This window comes from Pimephales promelas, chromosome 2, assembly GCF_988280905.1.
Source record: "Pimephales promelas chromosome 2, fPimPro1.hap1.1, whole genome shotgun sequence".
In the NCBI taxonomy this organism is placed as follows: domain Eukaryota; kingdom Metazoa; phylum Chordata; class Actinopteri; order Cypriniformes; family Leuciscidae; genus Pimephales; species Pimephales promelas.
In genome coordinates this window covers 46,862,014-46,875,923 of record NC_142770.1, presented here as the reverse complement: position 1 = coordinate 46,875,923, position 13,910 = coordinate 46,862,014, and the positions used below count along the sequence as shown (strand labels likewise).

The 13,910-nt window shown below is 36.4% G+C and overlaps 1 long non-coding RNA gene across 2 annotated transcripts; it reads left to right on the top strand.

Annotated features, from left to right (window-relative positions):
• Positions 1 to 5,352: 5,352 nt before the first annotated feature.
• Positions 5,353 to 8,516, top strand: LOC120477733 (uncharacterized). Of its 2 annotated transcripts, none has more exons than XR_005622458.2 (4): positions 5,353 to 6,062; positions 7,219 to 7,291; positions 7,439 to 7,550; positions 7,647 to 8,516. It is a non-coding gene; the product is annotated as an uncharacterized LOC120477733 (long non-coding RNA). The 2 variants fall into 2 exon arrangements; XR_005622456.2 differs by having other exon boundaries at positions 7,439 to 7,554.
• Positions 8,517 to 13,910: the final 5,394 nt, after the last annotated feature.

Below are 13,910 nucleotides of genomic sequence, written 5' to 3'. Positions count from 1 at the left end.
CTTTGACTCTGTTGAGCATCCTTTTATTTTCTACTGTTTAGAACACTTTGGGTTTGGGACTTATTTCTGTAATGCCATGAAAACTCTTTATGCAGGTGGGAATAGTTCTGTGAAATTAAATAATGGCACTACTCAAAGATTCGATTTGGAAAGAGGAGTTAGGCAAGGCTGCCCAGTTTCTGTTTATCTTTTTCTAATTGTTGCTCAGGTGTTTTGTCACTTTATTAAATCATCCAATTTAAAAGGAATTCAAGTTGAAGAGAAAAGTGTCCTGATAAGTCAGCTGGCTGATGACACAACTCTTTTTCTGAAAAATGTTGATCAAATTCAGTCAGCTGTCAAGATCATTGAAATTTTCTCTAGTGCCTCAGGTCTTTGCCTTAACTTACAAAAATGTGAACTGTTTGCTTTAAAAAGTTGCCATTCCAGAACTATTTGTAATATCCCTGTAAAGGATGCACCATCTTATTTGGGTTTGGTTATTACTAAAAATGAACAGGAGAGAATCTCACAGAATTTTGACCCGGTAATTAGAAAAGTAAAGAATAGGTTTAATATTTGGTTGCAGAGGGACTTGTCTCTTAAAGGGCGTGTTCTGCTGGCTAAAGCGGAAGGTATTTCTAGGCTTACTTATGTAGCTTCCTCAATACACTCGGATAATAAAATAAATAAGATAATAGATCAAATTATGTTACATTTTTTGTGGAAAAACCGTATACATTATATTAGAAAATCTGTAATTGTTAATTCATATAAAAATGGTGGGCTTGATTATTTAGATTTTTCTATTTTAAATAATACTTTCAAAATTAACTGGTTGAAATATTTTCTAAAAAATGCTAATTCTGTCTGGAATATGATTTCTAAATCGGTTTTTGACAAACTTGGTGGCCTTTCATTTTTGCTTATGTGTGACTACAGAATCGAGAAACTTCCAGTTAAACTGTCAGCTTTTTATAGGCAAGCACTTTTGGCTTGGAAGTTAATTTACAAGCATAATTTTTCTCCACATCATTATTACATCTGGAATAATGGTAATATTTTGTACAAACATAAGAGTATATTTTTGAAAGCTTGGTTTGATGAGGGCATTCTTGTGGTTGGACAGTTGTTGAATTATCAGGGGTATTTAATGACTTATGATGAGTTTCTTTCATATTTCAACTTCCCTGTTTCCCCTAAAGAATTTGCCTCTGTAGTTGGTGCTATTTCTCCAGGTGTTGTCTCTTTATGTAGAGGTGTCTCATACTCTAAACATATGTCTTTATTACATCTAGCTGATACCACTTGTGGTAAAGTTTGTTTTTCGACAAGCAAAAATAATAAGGCTACACGTTCCCTTTTCCAAAAAGAACTAGTCAGTAAACCTTGTGTCATTTCCTATTGGTCAAGGTTTATAGGAAATGTTAATTGGAATAAGGTCTGGTTGTTACCTAATAAATATATTATTACAAATAAGGTCAAGGAAATTTCATTTAAGATACTGCATAAATTTTACCCTGCTAAACATTTTCTATCCAAATTTATTAAAGACATAGATGTAAATTGTTCATTTTGTTTTTTGCAACCAGAAACTGTACCTCATATTTTTGGCACTGTCAGTACACCAAAAGGTTGTGGTGGGAAGTTTCTAGATTTATAAATAACAAATTGGGATGTAATTTTCTTTTGTTATATGAACATGTAATATTTGGTTTTTTACAATATGAAAAGAACATGGAAAAGGAAGCATATATTATTAATCTCTTAATTATTTTAGGTCAATTTCATATTCATCGGTGTAAATTTACAAATCAGAAGCCTTTTTTTTCTGTGCTATTGAAAGAATTAGAGAATTATATGGTTTCCATTAAGGACAGTACAAATAAAAAAGCTGTTAAAACCATGTATTTGTTAAATACTTTTCAGATTTTGTGAAATGTCAAAGCCTTTTATTGTTTGTTTGGTAAATTTAGTATTGTTTTCATTCAATTTTTGTATTGTATATACAGTATGTGTATCTTTGACCCTGGCATTTTTATTTATGTACCTTTTTTTCTGTTTTTTTTTTTTTTTTTTTTTTTATCTTCTGTTCATGTTCTGTAATTGTGTTCATGCAATAAAAAAAAAGAATAAAAAAAAAAGAATGTCTAATTGAAGAGAATTGGCACTGGCTGGTTACTTCCGGGTTCTGGACTGGCTGCAGTAACGCGTCTCTGTCCATGCGGGGGCGCTCGCGGTCGAGTGATGAATGCATTCCACAATGAATGGGAGTCAATGGGGTTTCACTAGCCTGGTAATACCAGACTCTGCTAGAAGTATGGCATCTTTGAAAAGTCCATTTTTAAAGGGTTCATCAAAAAAAGGTGTTTATCCAACCCAAATCCCCCAAACTGTTGCAATATGGCACAGGCAACAGCCCTCCAACTCACATCAGATGCACCATCAAAAAATCTCTGTAAAAACTGCAACCGAAACGCAGCCGTTCTGCTTTGTAAATTCATGAGTCCTTGTCCTCCTTCTTCCTTGGGCAGGAATAAAACACTCTGTTGTATCCAATGTCATTTGTCCCAGAAAAAGTCCACAAGAGCTTGAATTTTTGCTAAAAGTTGCTTTGGAGGATCCACACAAGCCAACCTGTGCCACAGGGAGGATGCTACAAGATTATTTACCACAAGAGTACGTCCTCTGTAAGACATATTCGGAATCAGCCATTTCCATTTTTCCAGACGCCCCTTAATCTTTTCACCCAACCCTTCCCAATTTTTCTGTTGGGTTACATCATCACCCAAAAAAACACCTAGATATTTTATTCCATTTCTACCCCAAATTAACCCATTAGGAAGGTTTGGTTTGCCATCAACCCACTGACCAACCAACAGTGTCTCACATTTTGTCCTGTTTACTTTGGCAGAGGATAACAACATAAAATCCTTAATTAAATTAAGTAAAATATGTACACCATTTTGTCCATTAATTAAAACCATCACATCATCAGCATAAGCTGACAACACAATGTTATTCTTACAATTGGGCAAACATAAGCCACACCCCTTTTTCCTAATTTGTTGTAACAATGGCTCAATGGCCAAAGAGTACAGCATCCCAGACAGGGAACACCCTTGTCTTATCCCTCTTTGAACCTCGAATGGAGCGCATAAACCGCCATTTATCTTCAGTACACATTCAACTTTACTATGGAGTACTTTGACCTTATCTATAAAATCTTGACTAAAACCAAAGGCCCTCAAAGTCCCCCACAAATAGGAATGTTCGACTCGGTCAAAGGCTTTCTCTTGATCCAGAGAAATCAAGCCAACATCCAACTTTAACAATTTTGAAACTTCTAATACATCACGAATTAATGAAATGTTATCAAACATAGATCTACTGCGAACACAATAAGTCTGGTCTGGATGGATGACCTGGTCCAATACTCCAGCCAGTCTGTTAGCTAAAGCCTTGGAGAGCAGCTTGTAATCAGTACAAAGAAGTGAGACAGGGCGCCAGCTCTTTATTTCAGTGAGATCTCCTTTCTTTGGTATGAGGCTGATTATCGCTCTGCGACAACTCAACGGCATCATACCTTCCGACAAGCTGTCATTCAATACCTGTTAAGTTGAATTTGAGAGAAAGAAAAAAAAAAAGGAAAAAAAAGAGACATGGTTAAAAAGTATAAATTCATAAAAAGTATAAATTCATCATTGGTAAAGAAGATTTAAGATCAAAATGAGTGCAGCCTATTGGTTGGGAGCACATGGTTCAACCTGGGAGAATCAAGGTAGCTGATTGGTCATTGAAACTCCACATCTCCAAACTCCACCAGGTGTGTGTGATTACTGGGAGCAAGAGGGATCTTTGTTTGCAGTAAATGTGCTTCTCCTACTGAAGTTGGTGGGTTTTGGTGTTCAAATACCAAAGGAGAAAGACTGTTGAAAAGCCACAATGTTTCATCAACGTTGAGATGCAACTGGTAGGACAAAGACTTATTTTTATTTAATGACTACATATTTTGTGTATGTTTGAAAGGTGTTTAATGCTAGTAGTTTAGCATTTTACTTTCTAACTGCATAACAAGCTTCTTTATTTACATTGCTGTTGAGTTGCTGTGTAAATTGTGAATGTTTGACAATGGTGTTTGTACTTTTGTTGCACTTTGTAGTGACTCGTATCACATATCTGTTTCTGTGTAGGTTATTAAGCTAACCTTCTGGAATTATCATTGAGACAAGTACAAAAGAAGATCTAGTCAATGATGAGAGATTTTCAATAAACTGCTTCTATGATGAAGAACCAGATGGTTTGAGTTATTCCATGCACCTTCAGAGTTGATTGAGGCCTTTTTCAAGTTTGGGCAGACATTGAGGCAAAGAAAAACCCAGATAACTTGACAATACCTGTAATATATCAACTCCCAGATCCGTTCAGAATGATTTGAAAAAAATCAACTGGGAGGCCATCAATTCCCGGAGCCCTCCCAGACTCCATGCCTTGAAGGGCCTTATGCAGCTCTCCCAAGCTCATCGGACCTGAAAGGGCTGTATTACCCTCTTCAGACATCTGGGGTAAGGAAGTGAAAAAGGTATTTTCTTCATTAGGCCCTGAATCAATCTCACTTCTATACAGCTTCTGATAAAAACCAACTGCTCTCCTCCGGATACCAACAGGGTCTATTAACAACCCCCCAATCTCAGAGCGCAAGGCTTGAATTAAACGTCTTTGTCCGTTCTTTTTCTCAAGGCTGAAAAAGTATTTGGACGGTGCATCCATTTGAGCTATACTTTGAAATCTAGACCGGACCAGTGCCCCTTGTATTCTATATCCCAGTAGATCATCTAACCGGGCCTTTTTTCTTAATCCAATTTCTAAATAATGCTTATCTCCAGTAGATTCAGCTACTGTTGACATTTATTTATTTCCGTTTCAAAATTTTCCAAAGATCTTCTTATCTCTCTAGTTACATTGTGAGTGTACTGCTGACAGAACTGTCTAATTTAAACCTTGCCAAAGTCCCACCACTGCTGTACTGATTGAAATTCATGTTTTGTATTCCACCCAAGAAAACACAAACGCAACAATAAGAGTAAGAAAAAAGAGAGAAAAAACGATTCACTCAGGTAAATCCACTCACGCTCACATCCGTCTACTCGCACCCTTTTTAAAGTGTGGAGCTTGTTTCACATTGAAAAGACTGAAAGCACATACAAACATGACCAAGGGAACGCCCTCATCCCAATCCTTCCCAGTTTCAAAACGAACTGGTGGAAGCGGCAACGCAACGGATACTCCAAGGATGCATCCATGGAGGGGAGAGTGGCCCCAGAAGACCACAGTCCTCGTAATCTGTGGACATGGTATTAAGATTCATAAGCATAGTACTGTACAAGTTAACTGGTTTCATCAAAATACATCTGACAGTGAGTCTTTTAAAAACATCCCAAATACTCCTGATATTGTGATTGTAAATGAGGTTATGAAATCTGTGTGAATGTTTGAGGTGGCCTGCTGTTTTGACCTGTATATGGATACGTGTTACTACACTCTAAAAAACGTTGGGTTGTTTTGTGTACCCAATAGCTGGGTAAAAAATATTGGGTCGTTCTGTTGGGTTATTCAGAACATTTATTGGGTTGTTTCTATAATAACCAGCACGTTGGGTTAAAGTTCAAATTTCAACGGTTGCACCGCAGCTGACAGAAGATACACGGGTGAGTTATTACACTATATAGCCATACTGTAAACGTTTTTTTTTTCGTTGTACGTCTTGCAAAGTATTATTTGCGCTTTTCCCTAAATCTTCAGCCAATTATTTCCATGTGTATATCTCCTGTTGACTGCTTTTTGTCCGCTATAAAGCAGCCAGCCAATGTCTTACTGTAATACTCGGTTGTGCTTCCTAACTTTCTATGTTCTCTCCAATATTTTTGGTAAAGTTATATTTTCAGATATTAACCAACGCGTTCGGCTTTAAGACCCAGTTGAAGCCCGGTCCATCCATCCAATTTCCAAATATTAACCGACGCGCTCGGCTTCAAGACCCAGCTGTTCATCCATCCAGTGTCGCAGTCACTGACAGAAAGAAAGTAAGTTAACGTAATGCTGTGTTATAAGTGCCTGCCTATATTATAGCGCAAATGTTTGGGCTATCCGAGCTACAGTGTGAATTTAAAATAGCCTACTATAAAGTGTTAAACTAGGGTAACCATACGTCCTCTTTTTCCCGGACATGTCATCTTTTTGGACCTAAAATAAACGAGTCTGGCCGCGAGTCGCGACGCCATTCATTGTGTGTGTGTGTGTGTGTGTATGTGTGTATTTATTTATTTATTTTTTTGTAGTTATTATTTTAAATGGCACCATTTAATTGGTCGGTCGGTCATGTAGGCCTGCTTAACGCGAAATATTGGTCGAGCTGCAGCACGTCTTGTCAACAGCTGGTAACAAACATTCATGCCTCCTGAACTGCGTTAAAAAAGAGTCCAAATGTAAATCTAAATTCATGAACGTATTTGTGATGTTCGGCAGCTGTAGTGCCCTTGTGAGCCTCTGGAGGGCACTCTCTTCCCGTGCTATGTTTCCCCATGGACTCTTTATGTTTTATTATGTTCAGCTATTTGTCATTACCTGTGATTGAGTTCCTTATTTAAGCCTGAGTTTTGCCTGTGTCCTCTGCGAAGTTTTGTTACACTGCAAGTGTACATCTCTGAGCATTTTTCTCCTTTTGAGTATTAAGTGTTTCCCTGGACGTTTGCCTGCCTTCTGGACTGTTTCTGAACCTGTGCTGCGTGCCTCGACCATAGCCTGTTTTTCACCACGATTTACTGGATTGCCCCCTGTTTAACTGCTTGCCTGGGTTTATGTCTGCTTGTGTTTTAAGTTATAATAAAGTTCTGCTTATGGATCCGACCGTCTCTGTCCGAACGTACAGATTTACAGAGAAAATTCCTGTGTTGCCTTTTAAAAGCTAAACTATTGTTTTATTTGGTTATTGTTCTATTGTTGTGGCCCAAAAGTTGAATGAATATTAAAGTTCAATAATATAGTTGCATGATTACGAATACATTTATAAAATTGTGTTTTAATGCAAGGTCATTTACCACAAAACATGGCCATTGCAGGAGCTTCTATTGTAAAATTACAGCTCCTGTGATTTTACAGTGAATATATAGTAGATTAGTGACAGGCTTTATTTTTGTTAATTCACTTTATATTAACTAATTCATATTTTTTTTTACACAGGATGCTATGGATTCATATGTAAGGGAAACACTTCAGAAGTGGAACATTGAAACATTAATCGACAGATTTGCAGGTGAGAGATAAATTTGCTATTTGCTATTTACTCTCTTCACAATTAAAGAATGGCATCACTAATATAGTGAAACCTTTTTAATTTGACTTCATGAAAAGTAGAACTTAGGCCTATACTAATCTATTATTCTTTCTGTTTTATGTAAAGACACTCTTGGATCCTGCAAGCTATCCTTCCTCCATTGCCATTCAAAAAGGGCTACAAGATGGTTCGGCCCTCTTACCAGGAGGCAAAACAACCATTTGTTGATTTACAGCTTGTAGGTACGTCATTTATGGGTTATATTGGGTAAAACATTTTTCGATAATATTGAATCCATGTGTGCATATTTACCATTTAAAAATTCTATTTAAAGGTTGGAACAAACAATATTTGGAGGAGGAGGAGCAACGGAGGCAATTCCCTCATGTCCTGCAGCTTGGAGATAAATTCAACTGCTCACAAGCCTTCGTCATTGTGGGAGGAGCGGCACGAGAGCAAGACAGCCTTTTACAAGCTGTGGATACATGCTTTAAAATATTTTATGCTTTAGACATAGACTATCCAAAGCCTCTGTTTGGCAGTTTCTACAACACACAATAAATTCTGTGCCATTCTGTCCATCAACTTACTGTCGCTTACTCAGGCAGTTTATAATTGGATAAGCTGGACAAGCTTTGGTTTGTTTTGTGTATTTGTTTTCCATGTTTCTAGAACTTAAAACATATATGTAAATAAATTCATTTTAGCATTAATACTCTGTGCCTGAGGTGTTCCCTCAACACTGTCGCCTTATGAGGCAGTTTATAATTGCATTACTATTATGTATTTATTTGTTTATTTATTGAAAGAATTTCTTACCTTAAGGAAGTAAATTAAAGCAATTGCAAACAATAACTCAAGCAATAACTGAAAAAATGTTACAATAAAAAAAAAACAATAAATGAAAATGTTTACAACAATTTGTGAATGCAATGTCTAATTGAATGTAAATAAAGCATTGTTAATATACTTAAGTTGTGAGTTATTTATTTATATGTCAATAATAGTACCGGTAATTATAATAATATAGGTTGATTAAATCATTTTTGCCAAATAACCCAACAGATTTGTTATTTGTAACCCAATTTATTGGGTGAAACTAGTTACCTAATTTATTGGGTTAAAATAACCCAACAATAGGTCGGTGCTATATCAACCCACCATTGGGTTATCTGTTGGGTCGTTTTTAACCCAACTTTTTTAAGTGAGTACTCCAAACTATTGAAATATCAACCACTTGTAGATCTCATTTATCAACTTGGTTACAATTGTAAATGAGTAATTCTGGTGTTTGGAAGTTTAGGCCACGTCCATAAGAGTGTGGTCCGGCGGATGCAGTTAGGACGGCTGCAGAAAAAGGAGGCAAAAAAGCTTGCAAAATTCTGCTCTGTTTCAGCCACCATAGGGAGCTTGCAAATCTGGAGACGGAGATGCTTTAGTCACCTCTTTTTATCTATTCTCACAAAAATCATGTTGTTAAGTAAATGCTATTTATTAAAACAATAATAGAGCTGAGCTTGCTATTTTACCATGAGATGAGTCAGCAAGGAAAGAAGAGGGTGCGTGGCATTGTGATTTTTAATTTTAATTAGCAAGAAATAATCACCTTGTTAAAAAAAAAAAACAATAAAAAAACAAATATAAAAATTTTATTTAAAGTTTATTCCTTGTATCGTGACACATGGATTTCTCTGGGTTAAGCCCCGGATATCCACTCACCCTAGAACCGCCCCTGATCGCGGATGTAAAATATATTTATAGAAAATTTGAAAGGTAATTGCCAGATGTTTTACTGCGTCACATGGCAACAAACAATTTATTAAATGTTACAAAATATTGTAACTCAAAGTTTTCCTGCAGTCACAGCTGTAGAAATAAGTTGCAGCAGTGTAATTCACACAATTGACCACAGGAGGGCGACTGGCTAAGTTGTCTTGTTTTAAAGTTTTAGTGCTTACTAGCTTTTTGTGTTCAAAATGTTCAAAGGTTTATATAATGAGCGGGTACATGTATCAGTTGTCCAAATCGTGCTTTGTCTTATCCTGAATCACTGTGGTACACCTATAATAAGCGTTTATATTCGGACTATTTTATACTGGTTCTGGTCTTACCGCTGCGGAGGAGCACAGGACCTGCGTGACTCGTCATTCATGTTTGGTTCAATATTAAATTATACTCTAACTTAACGTTACCTTTGGCTCGTGGAGAGAATAATATTTGTTTGAACTTTTTTCATTTCACGTGAACACACACCAGAATTCTTGCAGAGTCGATTTATCTATTTCGCTGACTCAAATCTTTAAATGTTTATGGGTAAAATGACAGCAGTGTAATTCACACAGTTCACCACAGGAGGGCGTCCAGATAAAAACAAATGTTCGTCTTAACCCTAAAACCGTATTCTGGACAAATCAAAATAGTTTTGATTTATTTTTAAAATTAAAAAAGGTTCGAGAGAAAACTAAAGCACCATGGTACAACAGTGCTACGCATGCTATCAAGAGAGAAACTCGCAACTCAGAGCGTAAATGGAAACAAACTAATTTAGAGGTCTTTAGAATCGCGTGGAAAGACAGTATGTCACGTCATAAAAAGACACTAAAAACAGCCAGGGCTGAGCATCTCCGCAAACTAATCGAAAATAACCAAAATAATCCAAGGTTTTTATTTAACATCGTGGCTAGACTAACAAATAAACAGACATCACCAGAGCAAAATATACCGTTACAGTTCAGTAGACTAGTAATGATTTTATGAATTACTTCAATGAGAAAATAGAAAGCATCCGAAACACAATTATAAATGTACAATCCTCTATGGTGTCTTATGATTCAGCTTCAATTATGGCCCTCTAGAACAACTAAACCGCTTTACAACGATAGGACAGGAGGAGCTAAATAAACTTATCATTGCATCTAAACCAACAACATGTTTATTACATCCAATACCCACTAAACTACTGAAAGAACTATTACCTGCAGTGGAAGAGCCTCTCCTCAATATTATTAACTCGTCTTTATCTTTAGGTCATGTGCCAAAAATATTCCAGCTGGCAGTAATAAAACCGCTCATTAAGAAACCGCAATTAGATCCAAATAACTTGGCAAATTAGACCCATTTCAAATCTTCCATTTATGTCCAAAATACTAGAAAAAGTTGTGTCCGCTCAATTGTGCTCTTTTTTGCAAGAAAATGATATCTATGAAAAATTCCAGTCAGGATTCAGACCGCATCATAGTACAGAAACTGCGCTAGTTAAAGTTACAAATGATTTACTTTTAGCTTCTGACCAAGGCTGTATCTCAATACTAGTCCTACTTGATCTTAGCGCTGCGTTCGACACTATAGATCATAAAATACTCTTGGATCGACCAGTGTTGGTCAAGTTACTTGGAAATAGTAATTAGTTACTGATTATGGAATGCCAAAGCTGACTAAATTAAAAAATAAATAAATACATAAATAAATATACAAAGAAATGTAAAAAAGCAAAAATGCATAAATAAATACATAAATAAATATACAAAGAAATGTAAAAAAGTGCATATAAATGAGTATTTATACTTTTATTTCCATATTTATGTATAATTGTATTTTTCCACACATTTATTTATTTATTTATTCATTTATTTATTTTAACTTTTATTTATTTCCACATTTATTTCAGTATTTATGTTTTTATGTCTACATTTCTTTATTTTCACATTTATTTATTTCTATATTTATTTATTTCCACATTTCATCATTTCCACATTTATTTATTCCAACATTTCTTTCTCCGTATGTTAATGAGGGGGGCGTGTTTTAACTCAGACTTTAGCAATCGAGCTCAGAGTGGCAGTTCTGAAGCTTTGAGGCCACTGTGACACCTTGTGGTGTGTGACCAAACGAACCGCAAGAGCTGTGCAGGCAATATCACATTTTAAGTCATGTATTTCACCCTAACTGTATGTAGGGAAGGCTATATAGGGTTAACAGATACTTGGACATGAAAGCTCATGAAAGTATCCACTATTAATAACAATGTAGGCCTAAACGTGGTGGATAGGGCTGCAGCTTGCGTTTATTGTCGATGAGACTCGCACACCAGCGCACAGTTCACTGACTCCCACGCAAGCATATTGATCAATGAGTTTGAAACACGACTCAATACGCGGTTTCCATCCGCGTTTCCTAATTTCGTATGCATAACAGATGACAATTCAAATGTTTAAAACAAAACCCATTGATGCTGCTCAGATACTGTGATTAATCACAAGGCAAGACATAGCCTACATTTTGAATTATTCTAAAATCAAACGCAGCCACGCTTCTCACGCCACACATTCTGTATTAAGATTTTGACTTTTATTGACTTTTGTTAATTTGATTTTACTGATAACAGCCATAGTGCCTTATTATTATTATAACTGAGTGGTTTATCAATTAATATTAAGAACTCGACATGATGATGTACAGCCTAGCCTACCTATTAATAAGGTTTGGGTTGATATTAATCAATTTACAGGGGGAAATATCACCACGACCGGTGCTGTTTGAATGAGCAGGATGCTTCTGTGCTCCAATGCATGGCGTGAGATGCGTGCCTCACTGCGTTTAAGTAAGCCACTTTTGTTTGATTTAAAGGTGCCATATAACATCATAAATCAAATCCTACTCCATATTCCATAACAGATGGGGGCAGTATACCTCCAAAAAATGACTTGTGCCTCCTACCATCGCGCATGTTACTCAAATCATTTGACGTGATAGTAAAAGGTTGGAAGACCGCAGTTTCACGTGGAACATTTGGAGATTTTTAGAGATCAGAGACTCAATGAACTAAACACTAGAGTGAACTAAACTAAACACTATGAATCTCAACACTAAATGATGAAGACCGCCTCATAGATCTCAAAAACAAGCTGGTGCATTTCGACGGCATGGGAAAATAAAAGCTTGGGCAATTATTTGAAGTTTATGGTATTCGTTTTGTTCATATTACACTTTTATTGTTAGTGAATTAATTTGACAGACAGCATTCGCTGATGTTGATCAAGCTAGCGCCGTGAATTCACCGTGAGACACACGCAATTGACACTTAGCAAGCAGGTTAGTTAAGCTCTCAGATTCTGTCAATTATATTACGCAATTCAAAGAATAAATACCGTTTTGGCGCTTGTACATGTTACACTACAGATCCCTAGCGCACGTGAACCGATCATCTCTAGCTAATGGAAAAGAACACGAACACTGTTGAAAGATACAGTATGCTACAACTTACCAAAATGTATTCCTCATGCATAATGTCGACCAATCATTTTTTGAACTCTTCCCTGAACTGAAATGTAGTAATTGGCTGTATTTCCACACGACTGACATCAGGTTCAAGTACACACAAGCCGGCCGGCGCGAGCGCGACTCACTCGCGTATTGCAGTTTGGCTGGTGCTAACGTTGCCCGTCCGCATACCGCCTCCCATGGCCGGAACTGGTATTACGATACCTGCCGGGCCGGGGCTAGTAATTTAGCATGCTAATTCAGGTTAATATCTCGGCAGCACTATAACTTGTCAGTTTTTTAATGACATCTTTGCACTTATTTCTTCTCATTCTTTTGATGCGTGTAGCTCATTTTTCGTATATTGTTACCTCAATTATTACATATGCCACCTTTAAGAATAATTCAAAATTGATGACTTGTGATTAATCAATATCTATATAAGAGCGGCATCTAAATATGGGTTGCGTTTTAAGCATTTGAATTGTCACCTGTTATGCATACGAAGTTAGGAAACGCGAATGTAACCGCGGACGTTTCAAACTCATTGATCAATATGCTTGCGTGGTGGGAGTCAGTGAAATGTGCGCTGGTTTCTCTCCGTGTTCTGCGCTGGGGTGCGAGTCTCATCGTCAATAATCACAAGCCAAAAGCAAGCTGTCAGCTATCATATTAATGTGTTAACCCTATATAGCCTACCCTACATACAGTTAGGGTGATATACACGACTTAAAATGTGATATTGCCCACACAGCTCTTGCGTTTCGTTTGGTCACATTCCACAAGGTGTCACTGTGGCCTCAAAGCTTCAGCACTGCCACTCTGAGATCGATTGCTCATGTCTGAGTTAAAACACGCCCCCCTCATTAACATATGGAGAAAGAAATGTTGGAATAAATAAATGTGGAAATGATGAAATGTGGAAATAAATAAATATAGAAATAAATACATGTGAAAATAAAGAAATGTAGACATAAAAACATAAATACTGAAATAAATGTGGAAATAAATAAAAGTTGAAATAAATAAATGTATAAATAAATAAATAAATGTGTGGAAAAATACAATTATACATAAATATGGAAATAAAAGTATAAATACTCATTTATATGCACTTTTTTACATTTCTTTATATATTTATTTATGTATTTATTTATGTATTTTTGCTTTTTTACATTTCTTTGTATATTTATTTATGTATTTATTTATTTTTAATTTAGTCAGCTTTGGCATTCCATAAGTTTCCAGATCAGGATGCTCTCTGCATAGTTCGCAAGTCTCTCTCTCGCTCTCCTCGTCTTGCGCGCGATACGAAGTTTGGACTTTGGAGCACAGTCTC